The sequence below is a fragment of the Dipodomys merriami genome, unplaced genomic scaffold (genome assembly GCF_024711535.1).
Source record: "Dipodomys merriami isolate MVZ:Mamm:240054 unplaced genomic scaffold, mDipMer1.0.p SCAF_27, whole genome shotgun sequence".
NCBI classification, from domain to species: Eukaryota; Metazoa; Chordata; class Mammalia; order Rodentia; family Heteromyidae; genus Dipodomys; species Dipodomys merriami.
In genome coordinates this window covers 18,881,609-18,899,780 of record NW_027204159.1, presented here as the reverse complement: position 1 = coordinate 18,899,780, position 18,172 = coordinate 18,881,609, and the positions used below count along the sequence as shown (strand labels likewise).

The window sequence follows — 18,172 nt, the reverse complement described above, 5'->3', positions numbered from 1 at the left end:
TTGTAATTTTTTTTAAAGCTGTTATAAGTTGGTATCAGGAAAAGTCTGAACCAGCTCCCACAGGGCAGTGTGACAGAAAAAAAGTCACCACTGCCGCTTTGTGGAGGGAGGAAATAAGACTTGGGGAAGTGAATTACTTGAAAAATAAACTAAATGGAAGAAAGTGGGAGTTACAAGGGCAGGAGAGGAAAAGAATTACAACCTTTTTTCTTTCTTTTTTCCTCAATCTTCTGGGCTAACTTGAAGATTTGGGGTAAATTTGGACAAGAAAAGAAACCCCCTTCTTTTGAAGTAGACTGAAGCAGTGATTTTTAAATCAAAGAAAGTAGAATTAGAACATAGGAAATTTTTAGTCCTTTCTTTACAGGTTTCCTAGACCACTTTTGATTAAGAAAACTGTAGGAAGTTAGTAACTGCCACAAGTGAAGGCCAGGTGGTGGCCCATGTCAGTGCTCCACTGAGTCCTGCCTTGCGGGGTGTCTGAATGCACTGCTTGGGGCTCTGTTCACTCTTGCTGGAATCGTTCACAGCAGGTTTCAGTCCACAGGCCGCTTTTCCCCATATTTCTTTGTAAATTCTTCAGCGTTCTTACAGATTTTTTTATGCTCCTTATTCTTCAGCTAGGTCAGCCGGAGGGGGTGCTCAGGCTGGGGGTCGTTCACCAGTGCTATGAGGGACTAGATTACTTGGTCAGTCCTGGTTGCTGGCTTCCAGTTCTCAGCACTAATGACGGGCAGACAGACCTGCCCTGTGTCATCAATGCTGGGGTGATAGATCTTTGTTTTAAATGTGATCTTCAGTGGTTTGAATGGGTACTCTGCTGGAAAGTTGATTTCAATTCAGAAGGCCCCCTTATCATAGGAACAATAAGTCCTTGCCAAGTCAATAACTTCATCAACCCGGATGTTATGGAAGTTTTTCATTCCACATTTATGGATCTCTTCAAGCTCCTTCATCAGCCTCCTGCTGGCCACCATCTTGAATCTGGTGCTGCTGCTTTCCCCGGAAATCTCTTGAATAATGGAATGGATCACGCAAGGCAAAGAGACAGACAATAACAACTATTATCTACTTACATAATGGCATGCTGTTTTCAAAAACATTTGAACTTTTATGCATTAAACATAGAATTATAACTGCTGATGATGCTGTCACATATACTAGATGAGAGGAAATTTCTACCAATTTCAAAACTTAAACTACAACAAATGGCTGTAAATTTAGAAAAAAAACATTAACAGCTGAATTGGTGTTCATCTTTGAAATAAATTTGTTGTCTTGTGGAATTTTTTAAGTCCTGTGATTTTGTACTTCTGATAGAACAGCAAGTACTGACCAAGGACTGTTTTTAATGTGTGCATGCTGTAATATGGCTTGAACTCAGATCTTGGCTTTTCCACTCAGAGCTGGTGCTCTACTATTTGAGCCAAATCTCCGCTTCCAGCTTTATTTAAATTGGAGATAAGACTCTCACAGACTTTCCCTTCCAGGCAAGTTTTGAATTAAAATCTTTAGCTCTCAGCCTGTTGAGCAGCTAGGATAACTGGCTTGAATTACCCAGGCCTGGCTGAACCATTTATTTTTTTTAAGAGAAAAAGAAATAAAAGAAAATGGTAAGAATTACAATGAAAAAGGAAAATAGAGGGGCATCTTTTTTATTGTCAAGGTGATGTACAGAGGGGTTACAGTTACATAAGTAAGGTAATGAGTATATTTCTTGTCAAACTTGTTACTCCTTCCCTCAAGTTTCTCCTACTTTCTCTCCCCACCAACCACCCCCCTTAAAATTGTACAGATCATTTCTAACACATTGTCATGTGAGTATCACTGTTGCACTGGTTCCCCTTGTCCTTTGTCTCACCATGCTGTTGCCCCCACCCTGTCCCTAATTTAAAGTATATACAATACTAGGGTACCAAAACCAAATACAGTGACAACAGGATATACCTTAGGGGCAAGAACATACAACAAAAAACCCCCCAAACTCACATAATACATTAGAAACAACAACAACAAAGAAAAACTTTGTGTCCATGTCTTGGAGTTCATTTTGCTTAGCATCATCTTTTTTAGTCATATGTACTGAGCTATTCTGCTCATCTGCTAAGATTATCCTAGATGTATACTAATTATTACAAATAAAGGAATCCATGAGACTTATGTTTCTTTGGATCTGGCCTACTTCACTTAATATGACTTTTCTAAGTCTTTTCCATTTATTACAAATGGGGTGGTGTCATTCTTTCTGCTGGAAGCATAGAATTCATACACACACACACACACACACACACACATAGACATATACACACACACACACATATGTATATCACATTTCCTTGATCCATTCATTTACTGAGAGGCATCTGGGTTGGTTCTATATCTTAGCTATAGTGAATAATGCTGCAATAAACATAGTTGTGCTGGTAGCTTTAGTATGGCCTTGTTTGTGATCATTTAGGTAAACATGGAGGATCATGTTAAGTATTGCTTTTCTTTCATTATTCCCCCTTACCACACCAGGGGGAGAAGTTGAGAAAGATGGTCCCACCAATGCTTTCTGTCACATGGGTCCAAAGAAAAAGCAAGAAATCTAGGTCTGTCCACTGTCAAAAATGCAGTCAGGCCTAGGAGCCAAAAGGAGTGGGATGTGACTCAGGCATGAGGAAGCCTTTCTGAACATGGAGCAGTCACTGCTGAAGGCTCATTGAAATGAATCTGGACAGCAGATGACTTTTCACAGGGAAAATGTCCCCAAAATTAGTAATGGCCATTGCCAGACATACGTTTCCAAGGCTTATCACCTAATTCATTCTAATTAACCACAGAACTGTGATAAAGACTTTTTTCTTTGAATTATATTCTGGAATATAATCACATGACTTTTTTGTAATATGAAATAGTTTTTTAATATGAAATAGGTCAAATAGTTGTTGTATAGGTTACAAATTGTGATGCATGGAAAATGTGATGCTCAACTGTTTCTGGCTATTAGTTTTGTAAGCATAATGTACATTAAAATACATTTGTGTACACACACTCCATGCCATTCATTGCCTATGGAGTAAAAGATATCAGCTAACAGTCCACGAGATACAAGTCTTTTAGATGATCCTAAAGCCATACCTGAAGTTTGCTCTCCCACTTCCTCAGAGCTGGCTTCTGAGTCCTGCTGCTGCCTCCCTCCTCAATGAGACCAGCAGTGCCCAGGGGAGACCTTGATATTGATATTGCCCTGCTGTTCTCTGCAGCTGCCTCTACACTGTGACTTTTTGGACCTGGTGCCTATCACTGCGTGAGAAATAGCTTTCTCCTTTTTTTTTTTTTTTTTTTTGGTCACGGGGCCTGAAATCTGGGCCTGGGTTCTGTCCCTCAGCTCTTCAGCTCAAGGCTAGTGCTCTACTACTTGAGCCACAGTGCCACTTCCATTTTTCTGGTGGTTTATGGGAGTCTCACCTCTCACCAACTTTCTTGCCTGGGCTGGCTTTGAACTGCAGTCCTCAGAGCTCATCCTCCTGAGCAGCTAGGATTACAGGTGTGAGCCACCAACGCCCGGCTCTTTCTCCCTTTTGATTCAATATTCTAGAATGCTAGCGCAGTGTCTCTCACTCTGAATAGAGTACCTAAAAACAGCTTTTTGTGTTCTCTGCACACCATAAAAGTATCCAAAGGACTAAGGTTAGTATATTTATTTAACAAATACCATGTGCCTGTATTTGAACTTACTTTGAAATACCAAATACCAGTATTTGAACTGCTAGTTATTTAGTGGCAGTGTTTATAGCCACTAGGGTGATTTGAGTTGTGGCAAATTAGCAAAGTTAAAACTAATTTTCCAGAGTTCCCTTTCACCATTGGTTCTAGAAGAAAGTTGTGCACAGGAGAAATCTGAGAATGTATAGGGAGAAGTGAATGAATGTGCAGCTAAGATGGCTATCAGGTGCCAGGCAGATTCCATTGTTTGCCGACTAATCTTGTCAGTTTACCTAACCAGTGACCTTTGAATGAAAAGCTGGATTTTCTTGAAAGATCATGCTATAATAGACAAAGTGTATAGTAATAGTATTCATATTCTTAAAAATAAGACAAAATCTGATTTTATCCTTGGAAAACTCAGGCTCACTAGTTTTACTCAAGTCCTGTTTCCGTGCTATCTATGTAAAATCTAATGTATTGTTTATCATGGAATTTTGCATTTATTTTAAATTTTAATATATTGCATTAAAATAGCATTCATTTTGATAGTTATTTTGAAACCCAAGGAAACCTCACTCTCAGAACTAGAGTCTTAGGGACAAATTGTATCATTGAATTCTGAGCTGTGTATGTAGCTCCTGACATCTTCTCCACCAGCTCTGGAATTTGGAACAAATGCACTGGCAGCTCTTTTAGGTCTCCCAAATGGCTCTGGCTGGAGGCACATTTTAACCTTGGATTCCAACTTGTTACTATGAATTACAGGTCCTAATTTACTGTCATTGTTCCTTGCCCCACATTATATCTCATAGCAACTATGGTCCATTAGAGGTATAGGAAGCTACCACCAGACCCCAATCAACAGCTTTTCACAGACTCATGTACCAGATTTCACAGGTGTGTAACATGGAATACCTGTTGTAAATCCCATATTCCAGCCGTGCTCTGGTGGCTCACGCCTATAATCCTAGCTACTCAGGAGGCTGAGATTTGAGGATCGCAGTTCAAAGCCAGCTGGGGCAGGAAAGTCCGTGAGACTCTTATCTCCAATAAACCACTCGAAAACCGGAAGTGGCGCTGTGGCTCAAGCGGTAGAGCACTTGCCTCGAGCTGAAGAGTTCAGGGATAGCTCCCAAGCCCAGAGATCAAGCCCCACAACCGACAAACAAAAACAAAAACAAAACATATTCCATACATTCATAATGGTCCTACCTCTGTGCTTGAGATCTAAATAATACCTTGTTTAGATACCTGCTTGCTTATTATTTGCAATTTCTCCAGCTTTGTAGGTTATTCAGTATTCCTTAAGTAAGATTTTTAATTTCTATTCCACCCTGATAGCTTACTAGAAATGTTTAAACAGCAGTCATGATGGCTGCAGATTGTCAGTAGCAATCTCAGCTTTCATTTACATACACATCTGGCAGATTTTCCCAGACTGCTCACCAGGTGTAGCCAGACATATCTGGTTCCATAACCATTTGAAGTATAATTCCAGTAAAAATTTAATTTAGGATACGGGTTTGACAATTACTCAAATATAGATACATTATCTTCTATAAATTGCCTCTCCTAGGAAAGTTATATTTTAGTACAAACATATGAAGAAGATGATACTTTTAATGCAAGCATCCTTTCTTTCTAGGTAAAAGATTTATCCTCAAAAGTGTATGAGGTCACAGATTTACCATCTGTCTTTGTTTCTCGGGGGTGTCATAAGTCAGTGTTCCAAATCAATTGTCTTAAACCAGTAGAAGTTTATTGTCTTGTCATTCTTAAGTTAAGGTTCTGGCAGCATTATGTTCCTTCTGATACTTGCAGGCCTTCCTTTAGATTGCCAGTAATATTTGACTTTCATTGACTTATAGGTCTCCATCATCACACAGTTTCTCTCTCTCTCTCTCTCTCTCTCTCTCTCTCTCTCTCTCTCTCTCTCTCTCTCTCTCTCTCTGTCTCTCTCTGTCTCTCTCTGTGAATGTATGTGTCTATCTTCATGTGGTGACTTTTGTATAAAGATGCCAATCATTAACTATACCTTCCATATTACTATTTCCAAAAAACGACACATTGTGAAGTACCAAGGTTCAAAGTGTTTTTGTTTTTGTTTTTTTGGTGGGGGTGAGTGATTCAACTAATAGCACTGCTATTGCTTATAAGCATCGAAGCATCGTGTGGTCCTACCTTGACATTGCTTTTTAAATGTGACACTAAATATTACAAAAAAAATCTGAATAAAGTTGGATCAAAGAATTATTAGCATTGTGATTTTTTTCAGTAAATGATTTCATTAGTTCACTTACCAATAAATACTTACTGACCTTTTTGGTTTTTCTCTATGTTGTTAATGCTAATGTTACACTAGAATGTAACAGAGAGGAAGAGTTTATTCTTATTGGGAAGGAAAACAAGAGCACACATAGACTTTCAATTGAATCTCAGTTATTGATAGATGGAAGGGATGGTAGGACATTTCCTGAGAAATAATCTATGAGAAAAGAAACAAAAGGTGCACATTTTTTTCATATGTGGAAGTTCGATCTAAATTACTAACATACAAAGGGTCACAAGTGCAGATATTCACAAATAAATTAACTGAAGTATAGTATTTGTGGGGCAGGATTTCAGTGTGCAACTACTTGAACAACCAACTTATGGTTTAACAAAATGAATACAAAACAGTTGGAATATGTGTTGTTGGGAGGGAGCAGATGAATGCAGAAAAGAAAAGTAGATGAATGTAGTCATAAAATTCAGTGTACATATATGAACACAGAACCAGGTAATCTAGAGTCACCTTGGGGTTGGGAGAGAAGGGGAGAAAAATGGAAGGAGTGATGTAGATGAAGAGGCAGTGTGCTCGTAAACTGACATGCTGATTTGAACTCTCTCTTTACGATTATTTGGAGATAATTTTTTAAAAAATAATCCAAACAAAATAAAAGTGAGAAAAGAATTCTATGAAAAAGAAAGGAATGACCTAAATTGGGAGTGTTAAAATGAATTCAAGGCACAGAACGAGGCAAGATACTGGGGACATGAAGGATGAAAATGGAAGAAGAGCAGAGAGGTGAGCAGAGCGGGCAGGGCAGTGTGTGTGTGTGTGTGTGTGTGTGTGTGTGTGTGTGTGTGTGTGAAACAAGGTTTTGGATTTTAGCTTTCATATGAATTTAGGCCCTGGGTTCGATTCCTCAACACCACATGAGCAGAAAAAGCCAGAAGTGGCACTGTGCCTCAAGTGGTAGAGTGCTAGGCCTTAAGCTAAAGAGCTGAGGGACAGCGTCCAGGCCCAGAGTTCAGGCCCCATGACTGACAAAAAAAAAATATGTGAATTTTAGTGGAAACAAGGTTCAGTTTGGTCTTGTTTGTTCTCTACTGTCCTCAAGATTACAGTGTAGGTGGTGCCATGCATTCTGCTATGCATCCATGCAGTGTGGTTATTCTTCCTGAGTAACAAGCACAGGAAATGTTGAATTTGAAAGCCCTGTCAAGTTTTATTTCTATGGTTTTATATGTATCTGGCAGCTTTGCTTGAGTGTCAAATCTTAAATATACTACAAGTTGAATTTTCTTCATTCTGATTTGTCATTCTAGTTACTAAATCTTGGGTGCATCAGAGGACCATGTTTCTTTATTTTTATCCAGTGCCCTGGAAAATTTTTTACAAGCTCTTGGATAAAGTAAGATAAAGTGTTAACATTATTTGCACTGACTTAGATACTGTAACCATGGTGAATCAACAAGTGTGTTCAGTGACCCTGTATTCTTTTCAGTAAGTTTTAGAGCTAGTATACTTTTAAAATTCAATTTGTAATTGTTCATATGTATAATAACAATTATTATTATACATAATAATATACATAATATATAAGTGAACACTTATATGTATATTACATGTATATGTATTTTATGTATAATATGATTATATGTACAATAATAATTGCTTATATGTATGTAATACACTTATATCCAACACATATAAAGGATATGCAATATTAAATCAGGATAATTAGAATACTCATAATATCAATCCTGTATCACTTCTTCATATAAGATAGATTTAAAATCATCCTTTTCAGCCTTTTTGAAATAAATAACGAAATTCTTCTAATCTAGAATCATTTACTGTGTTAAGAAACACTAGGCCGGACACTGGTGGCTCAACCTTAGCTACTCAGGAGGCTGAGATCTGAGAGTCATGGTTCAAAGCCAGCCCATGCAGGAATGTCTGTGAAATGTTTATCTCCACTAAACTACCAAAAAAAAACAGAAGTGGCTCAAAATTGTAGAGTGCAAGCCTTGAGCAAAAGAAACTCAGGACCAATGCCCAGGCCCTGAGTTTAAGCCCCAGGACTAGTACAAAACAAAAAAAAAGGCAAAAAAGAACTTCACATTCTTACCTAACTTTATTTCTATATCATTAACCAACCCAGGTCCATGCTTCTATTTTCTACTTTTACCTCATTACCTTCCATTCACAAGTGATTACATGTATTTTTCTGTGCCTGACTTAGTTCACTTAACATCTTCCAGATTTATCTATGTTGCTAAAGATTCCACTTTGTATATGTACCACGTGTCATTATCCATATGTTGATAGATACCTATGTTGATTTCATATTTTGACTGCTGAATACTGATTCCCTTTTCTTTGGCAAATTATTCAGCAGAGCAGAGGGATAGCTCAAACATATGGTGGTTATATTTGTCATTTTCAACCATGAATGTGTTTCCTTTCTTCCACGTCTTTTATTTTCTGTATTTAGGTTTGAATTGAGAATATTTTTTACTTGCTAAGTTCTATACCACTTGAGCCATGACTCTATAGCCAATAGCCTGGCATTGATGGCTCATATTTATAATCCTAGCTACTCAGGAAGCTGGGATTTATGGGTGTAGTTCAAAGTCAGCCTGGGAAGGAAGTTCAATAAGATCCTTCTCCCCAATAAATCAGACTCTTATCTCCAATAAACTACCAAAAAGCTGGAAGTAGATCTGTGAATCAAGTAGTAGAGTGTGACTTTTGAGCAAGAAAACCTCAGGGACTGTGTTCAGGCCCTGCATTCAAGCCTTAGAACTGGCAGAAAAAATACCACGTGCCCTTCTTTTTCTTATATTGTTGGTCCTGGGGCTTGAACTTGGGGCCTGGGTGCTGTCTCTGAGCTGCTTTTGCTCAAGGCTAGAGTTCTACCAATTGAGCTACAGCTTTTTCTGAGTGGTTTATTGGAGATGAGAGTCTCATGGACTTTCCTTTCTGGCTGGCTTCGAAGAGCAATCCTCAAATCTCAGCCTCCTGAATAGCTAGGACTACAGATGTGAGCCACCAGTGCCTGGCACCATTAACCTTTTAATAAATTTGTTTTCCATCAAGAATTAATATATAAGATAAATTACAATGATTCCTTTTTCAAAAACAAATGGGCAAATGAGACTCTACAAACCAAACAACCTACATATTAAAAGGGAAACGATCAGCCTAGTAATGAAAAACATGCAGAATGGTAGAAAATATTTGTGTTTTTTCCAATAAGGAAATAGTATCCAGAGCATATAAAGAACACAATTTAATAGCAAACAGGGACATTAAGAATGAACAATTTTTCTGGTGAGCCAACTGAACTTTCGGTTTGAGAGCTTTAGCTGGGATGAATAGTTACAAGTTGGATTAAAGTTTCATGAAACTCTTTTTACCCTAATTTAGAGACTTTTAAGGTTTCTGCAACTTCTTTTTATCTTTACACAAATTTTAGGATTAGTTGAGGAATTGTGATTACATCAGCAAATCCTTCCATTACTCTGAAATACAATTTTGGGGAAAGTTCACGTCTACTCTGTAATTTCATCTCTTCTTAGCTATAATTTGCTCCTTATGATGTGTTCTCTAATTTTTCCAGTTTATTCTCCTGATGGGAAGAAAAGAACAAATAGAGACTGAATTGCTTTCCTCCTTCTATAGCTAACCAATTCTACTACAGTGAATTTTCTTAGAGGTGTGTGTGTGTGTGTGTGTGTGTGTGTGTGTGTGTGTGTGTGTGTGTGTGTGTGTGTGTGTGTGTGTGTATTCATGCATTCATGCTTCTAACCTGCTTCCTCCCTTCACACACCAGGTGAACTGGTGAACTGGCAGGAATTTGCTTTACCCATACCACTGCTCTCTGTGCAGTGGGAGCTTTTAAGATGTTGAAGGAATGAACTTTTTAGTGTAGTTTTCTGTTGTGATTTCAAAATTTTATTTTAGGTTTATATATGTTACCTATAACTGTAACTGTAACTCCCTTTCTGAAACTTGTGTCATATAGCTTCATTGTTCATTTTCATACATGAACATAAAGTATATATTAAATTTCAAATATCCCTTTTTAAGTGTATACATATTGTCTTTAAGTAGCTGGAAAGGAATTATTATTTCCAAAAGCAGTTTATAAACACAATGCCTCTTGACCATTGTCACCCATTTCATTACACGCCTCTATCCCTTCCAAGCCCATCCCTTCCCTCAATTTTCTTAATTTTGTAAGCTATGCATTGAATTTTATGACTGATTTCTTCCCTGTTTCTTGTCTTCATGTGTCTACCCTCCCACGTTTTCAGAATTTAAAGTATCCTCTTCTATCCTATTTACCATCAATCTTCCACTAATATATCATGGAAAGACTTTATAATGGTAATTTGACTTACCTATGTTACACCTTTGTTGAAATATTAGTAAAGTCAATGTAACAGTATGAATGATTGAAATATTTAGGCAGTTCTAATAGAGTCATCTTTTAAAACTTATTTTTTTTCTTATTTGGTTGTAAACAGTACCATAGATGAATTATTTATAAAGCATTTACATTATATTAAAAATTATAAGTAATCCACAGATGATTTACCATATAGAAGAAATTGCATAGGTTATAGGCAAACACTATACCATTTTATATGCAAGACATATTTGGAAACCATTTCCTCATACATTTTAAACTGATTATAATAACTTTTCTTTTCAGTTGTGAGGCTTGAACTCAGGACCTGGTCACTGTCCCTGAGCTTTTTTGCTCAAGTCTAGTGCTCTACCACTTTGAGCCACACCTCCACTTCTGTTTTTTTATTTTGTTTTGTTTTGAGTGGCTAATTGGAGATGAAAGTCTCACAGGGTATTTTCTGCCTGCGTTGGCTTGGAACCACAATTCTCAGATCTAAGCCTCAGTAATTAGGATTACAGGCATGTGCCACTAGTGCCCAGCTGTAACAACTTTTGTATAGAGATAAATTTATAGATTTTAAAAGAAGTCTCTTTCCATTGAGGTATTTTTTGTATATTTTTGCATGTTAAAATTATGAAAAAAAAGTAGCACTAGCAAAACAATGACAAGAACCAATCAAGCAAAAACAAAACAAAGTTTGCCATCTTAGACTTCAATATTTGAAAGGTAAGATGACTCTGGATATCATTGCTCTATTTTATATGAAGAAGTGTAAAATTTCCAAAATATAAGTTTATTTTTCTGTCAACACCCAACTCTCCTGTCTTTGACAAAAGTTTCTTCCACTATAAGACACATGTGCTTGCTTTTCTCCCTAGACATTTCATTGCAATACAACCTACAATTACCTTGGAGACTCTGGTCAAATGTCTCTGGAACCTGTCAGTTTGATTTCTACTTCAAACATTAATTTATTTGGGGTGTTTGTCTCATTGTATCTTTTCTCTGACAACCCTTTTGTAAGCTAGGAATTCAGCAATCCACTTGTAGTGGAAATTTTGCCTGGGTTTAGATAATGTATCAAAAGAAATTTCAAATTTTACTATGCAACTAACTGTATTTCTTTTTTATTATCTATTTCTTTACACATGGAAAACTAAGAACATTGTTTCTTTAAGTTCTATTTGTATTTTACATTTTACTTTCTTAGATGAAAGCTCATTTTTTTTTCCTTCTTTAATGGTGGTACTGAGGATTGAACTAAGGGCCTTGTACATGCTCAGTAGGTGCTCTACCACTTGAGTTACGCTTCCAACTCTTTTTTGACATTTTACTGATTGCTTCCTTTGATTTTGTGTTGTACTTATTTTAAGTTTACTTCAAGTTCCTCTCCATCTAGGGAAGTGCTTTTTAGTTTTTGTCTTTTTCTTCCATCCATACAGTTGTAAATACTAGCTACTTCATATTTTCTTCTGATTTACTGGTAGCACTGATTTAAAAAAGTATTTAATGACCCTTACAAACCTACTTTTTATTGTCAGCAATTGATTGATGCATTTTAAAACAGTTTACTTTGCTTCACCTACTTCAATAAATCTTCAGTTAATGAAGGCTGATGATTCAGTTGCTACTGTTAATCTTGCTTTTCTTAAATCTTTAGTTAATTTTTGTTGGTAATTTTTACATACACCACTAAAATCTTTTATTGGTTACTTAAATTGTTTTAGAAATGAAAATGTTATGCATCTGAATATTTTTATGCTTTTATATTATTTGCATTTGTATTTTATATTTTATATTATGTTATTTGTATTTTTATTTGACTTAAGAGTCAGATATAATTGTTTGGATTTCCGCTTAAAATAATTGTACATAATTACAATAGGATTCTTGTTGAAATTTAAAACTTAGTGTAGCATTCTGTATTTGTATACCAAATCCACTCTTCTGGCTCTATCAATTTTCCTTTGTGTTTCATGTGTTCTTCTCTCTTATGGTGCCTTTTTCTACTTGCAAATAAATTCTAAGCAAACAAATAAGCTAATACCATTTCTCTCATCCTTCGTGTGTGTGTGTGTGTGTGTGTGTGTGTGTGTGTGTGTGTGTGTGTGTGTGAAATCAATTCCCTGGGAGGAAATGCTATCAGAGTAAAGTCATATCCACGCTCCTGAGGAAAGGTGGTAGAAGTTAGCATTCTGTTTGCCAGAGTAGCTTTTGAGAACAAGGATGCAGAGGGAAAGTTCCCATGGCAACCTCTCAAAGATATATGTGTTCTTTCAAAGATGAAGGCAAACAATGGTTAAGAGACTGTTGACAGAACATGTCAACCAAATATCTAATATCAAAATACTAGTTGTAGATTCAATGGGATTCGTGATTTCTAGAATATTACATGCTGGACTTGAGCCATATCATTAATATTGTGACACTCTACAAGGAGTCAGTTATATTTTCAGGTATAAGAACTTGTAAAATCAGACTGGAAGGATGGCAATATTTGTTCAGATATTAGGTTTTTATCTAATAAGACTCTTTTAACTTACATGAAGCTATGTGGCTATTTCATGGAGGTCTGTGAAGTCCTCCTATTTTTTAGGTCAACATGGAAGAGCCAAACAATTTAATTTTTATTTATAACTCACTGTTATGGTGTGCATATACACTGTAGGTCATTTTGCAGCAATAGCTAACTATAACCGAAAACTTTAGATCATACTATAGAATTAAACATATTTGAATTTTCTCCATTTTATACTTATTAAAAGTATTGTGAATGTCATTATTAATCTCAGTGAAGTCCCAAGTATAATTAATTTCAATTCCACTATTAACTAACTGCTGTATTAACAGTATTAAAGTGTTTTTAATTTGTTCATTTTAGCAAGTATAAAAGTTAGTTTATAATCTATGTTGTAGAATACAAAGTTTATCCAGGTTCTTATTTATTTTAAAATTTGGAGAGAGGGATTTGGGGGTTTTATTTGGTTCAATGGACATGAGTTTTGATTTTTTTTTTCGGTTGTGGGGCTTCAACTCTGGGCCTAGGTGCACCTCAGCTCTTCAGCTCAAAGCTAGTGCTCTACCACTTGAGCCACAGCTCCATTTCTGGTTTTCTGGTGGTTAATTGGAGATAAGAGTCTCACCGACTTTCCTGCCTGGGCTGGCTTTGAATTCTGATCCTCAGAACTCAGCCTCCTGAGTAGCTAGGATTATAGGCATGAGCTACTGGCTTTTTAAATTTTATTTTCAGTTTTAATTTTATTTTGAGAGATGATAGGTGCATAGAAATATAGACACAGATACAGATAGATGTTGGTGGATGTGGTTCTTACTTTCTATATCTCTCTGGCAACTTATAATACAGACTTCTTGGGTGGTACAAGCAAAGAGAAGGGTAGGAAATGGAAATGGAACACAGTAACTTGTTTGTAGATAGCATGTTCTCATCTAAAGCTTTCTAGTCTACTTCTGGGAGTTGATTTACAATTAAGGCAGTCATAGCAATGTTTTCTGAGACGATACAGTTAAGCTCCCTCATTTGAAAGATTAGTCATTCATATGCCCATATGGGTGGGAATCTTGTACTATTTACACAAATGGTTATTCTTGCGTTGGGGTGTGTGCAGAAATGAGATCTAGTATTCCATCTTGTCTCAGCAGCTTCTCTTGGACTAAACACTGGTCTCCTTGTCTTCTATAGCACAAGGTACAACACCCCGGAGGCTCTAGGAAGCCTAAAGTTTTCTGGAGCAAGATTTGCAGCAGCAAAGCAGAGGGAGATGAGCTCTTAACCTCATATGTGCACAAAGGAGGCCTAGAGAGATTTCTCTAAAGTGTACAATGCCACTTAAAATGAGAGACTGAGAGAGAGAGCAGGAATCTACCCTAAAAATAACAAAGAAGAGACTGTCTCTGAAATAGTCTCAGTTAGATATAGTTGACACTTCCATAGGCAAGCAGGCTAAAGCCACAGCACAAATTCCACCTAGAGCTGTTCAAGGGGTAGCTTGCAACCACTTAGAAATTATCCAGTGTCAATGGTCATGACTAGTCACCCTGCCCACAGTGCAGTGTTGAAGGAACATAATACATTGACATTCTAACCAGAGAAGGCTTCCAGGCAGAGCCCACAACGGGATTTCACCTGGAATAGGGTAACAGCAAATTGCAGCTGTAGGGCACAGCTTGTGCAAGGCCAGCCCTGTGAGAGGTTTATTAGATTCCGCAGGCACCCTGTGGATTGGCTAATTTGAATCATGCAGCTTCTGGAGCACAGAGACAGTGTCTAGTTGTCTGGTATTTGGCCCTTGGGCAATCAGAATGAGTACATAATGGCCTGAATGTGAGAGCTCTTAGGAGAAAGGGACGCAGTCTGGACTTAATCAGTTGTTCAAGAAGGTCTCTGGTCTAACACATTTATAAGATTATTTCTTTGTTGCTTTTTATGTCCCTCCCCATGGTATAACCCCTGCTTTCACTGTATTTGAGGTTGGTGTAATTTGTGGAGGGGAAGGAAAAAAACAAATCATTTAAATAGGGATACAGTTGGATCCATTGCAACAATGAGATGTACAAGTCCTTAAGTGGAAAAATGAACTTAACAACTTTGGTGGGGGGCGGGGAGGGATGAAAAGGGCTGGGAAGGAGAAACAAAGGACTAGGCTACAATGCTTGATAAGAAATGTACTCATTATCTTGCCCATGTAAGTGTAACCACTCTGTACAGTATTTTCACAATAAAAATAAAAATAAAAATAAAAAAGAAGGTCTCTGGTAGGGGAAAAACAAAGAGGAGGCAACAATGGTGGATAAGAAATGTACTCATTACCTTGTTCATGTAACTGTAACCCCTCTGTACAGTATTTTTACAATAAAAAATGTAGTAAAAAAAAAAGAAGGTCTCTGGCTCACCCTCTCTGGGCCTCAAAGCTAGTCAAGACAACATTTGAAACAAATTCACAAAGCAAACCAAAACCTTTACGATACTTCTTTAAAAAGCAAGTTCTTAAACCACTCTCCCTTGAAGTGAATTTTTTGGCAGGAATCTGGGAATCTGCGGTTTTCCAGGTCAAGCTCATTTACAGTCATTCAGGGACTTGGGAGCTCAAGCTGGGATCTTGAGTTCCTTGTTGTGCCAGAAGACCATAGCTACTATCTAAAACCTTATTGCTCCTTACTTCCAGGCTTCTCACTGTAAACTTGGATACAATAGTATCACCTGTTTCCTGAGACTGTATGAAGCATTAGGTGAATATATGCTGACCATACCAAATTGTTTATATTAATCTCATGTAAAACTGATGAAATTTAAAACTTTTGAAAAAAGAAGGAACTATAAATATTTGAAAATATGTCACTTTAAAAGACTATAAGTCACTTAAGGTTTAAAGAAAACATAGGATCTCATCATGTATATCAAATTATTTTTACTAATTTTTTAATTTTAGGAATCACTGATCTAGATAGCCAGAGAAAATGCACTCTCCATTCAAATCTATTTTGCCTTGAAAGGAATCATCTTTCATTTCTTGGAGCCTGTGCTTCTTCCAAACTGGGGGGGGGGGGTTCTTAAAAGCTTTAATCTTCATTCCAGCAGAAGGGAATTGATTACCTGCCTACAAATTTACGAGCTGAGAAAGTATCACTGACATTTCTAAGACCGATTTTCTCCTCTCACCTCTATGCCACTGTGAAAACAAAATTGCTCAGTAATATGACATTCCTGGTTTGCAAAATATCTCTAAAATGCTTTCATCCATTTATAACAATATTATTCACTCTCTTCTCAAAGGAAAAAGTCTGATGACTTAAAAAAACTCTAATATTTTATTTAATTAATTTAAATATTTTACCAGCATTGAGATAAATAAATATTGACAAAATTGTATATCTGTAATGAGTACAACAAGATGTTTTGACAAGTGTGGGAATCATAAAGTGATGATCCAAATCAAACTAATTAACATAGCAATCTTTCCTTTTTGGGGGTGAGAATATTAAGATTTAACAAGAAATAAATTGTAAATTAAAATATTTATATGTTTTTATAGTTTTGTTAACATGTGATAACCTTCACAAAAATAATATAAAATATGAAATCAGAAACAAAACACAAATGTTGATTATTGGGAAAAGAGAAAGACATTAAATGCAGAACTTCTTTGTAGAGAGAAACTCCAGGTTTGTCATTAAAGGAAAAATTCCAAAGATAATGGCTTGATATAGATTAGTGGGTTAAACACTAGGTTACTGGAATTTGGCAAATAACAATGAAACTCAGAGAGAGCCAGAAAACCTAGAAGGTGGTTTGATTAATGGTGTGATAAGTAAGAAGCTTGGAATGTGTTCTGGTAAATGTCAGCTAAACCCTTATAGGGAATGGAGGAACCTGGAATGTGGATTTTGCTTCCACTGAAACTGTGTTACTTGTGATTACTAACCGTTAGTTCTGCTTCTGTATACCTGCTTGCCATTACATCACCACCTGCTAACCTGCGTGTGGCTTTAAAACGCTGCCATAAGAAACATTGGCTGCTGTTCTTCTCTGTTCCAATAGTGGGGAGCAGTCACCACAGCTAATAAAGATTCCTAGCCCGATTGACTGAGTGTTGGTGACTCTTTTTGCCGACCATGGGTTGGAGTCCCACAAACCCCAGGAAGTTGGGATATTCAGCAAAGGTTTCAAAAAGCTCTCAGCTGTCTCTTTTACTGAGTAAAAATTTTAGGTTAGTATAATACAGTTATTAACATAAAAATATAGCTTTATTCACTACTGTATAGTATGTCCACTAAATGAAATGGAGAATTACATTCTCCCAAATAATTGATTAAATTATTTAGATATTTTAATAAGTTATTTATACCCTTCATTAAACTAAGAAGCATTTATACAATTAATTTACTCATTGATGTAAAAAGAACTAACAATGTTTATTCAAATTCTTATAAATTACAGTTTACAAAATTTAATCTTTATGGCTTATAAATTTTTAAAATATTTTTTTAAATTAAAAGAGTATCTTTCTCATGTTTTTATAAATAACCTACATCTTTGTTAGAACTGTGGAAAAGGTCGTATGTAATTAAAATAAAATGATTATGTTTTTATTCATTTAGACTTATGCCTGGACTATGGCAGATATCAAAAGAACATGTTTGTAGGTGGGTGCCAGTGACTCACACCTGTAATCTTATCTACTCAAGTGGCTGATATCTGATGATTATCGCTCCAAAACAAAAACAAAACAAAACAAAAAAACACACTTATAATTTTAAAGGAAGTACTGCACATATTTCTTTCTAAATAGCATCTCCTGGGGCTGGGAAGGTGGCTCAGTGGTAGAGTGCTTGCCTTGCTTGCATGAGGCCCTGGGTCCGATTCCTCAATACCACATAAGAAAAAGAAAAAAGGCAGAAGTAGCGCTATGGCTCAAGTGGTAGAGCGCTAGCCTTGAGCTGAATATCTGAGGAACAGCGCCCAGGCCCAGAGTTCAGGCCCCATAACCAGACCCCCCCTCAAAATAAATAAATAAATAAACAAACAAACAAACAAACAGAGTCTCCTTATGTTGCCCAGGGTGGCCTCAAACTCAAGCTTCTCTTCCCTTGGCCTTCTCAGATGTGGGCTGACAGGTGTGCATGACCATACTCAGACATTTTAGTTCACATTTAAAACAGAAAACAGAAAGAAAGAATTTAACTTTAGAAACATATCTTAATCAAATATATTTAAAATATATTAAAATATTTGTTATGTGATTCCATGTATATTTTATATACCTAATAGCTACACA

The 18,172-nt window shown here is 36.6% G+C and overlaps 1 pseudogene; it reads right to left on the bottom strand.

Moving 5' to 3' along the window:
- Positions 1–536: 536 nt before the first annotated feature.
- On the bottom strand, positions 537–977 carry LOC138837335 (ubiquitin-conjugating enzyme E2 L3 pseudogene; annotated as a pseudogene).
- Positions 978–18,172: the final 17,195 nt, after the last annotated feature.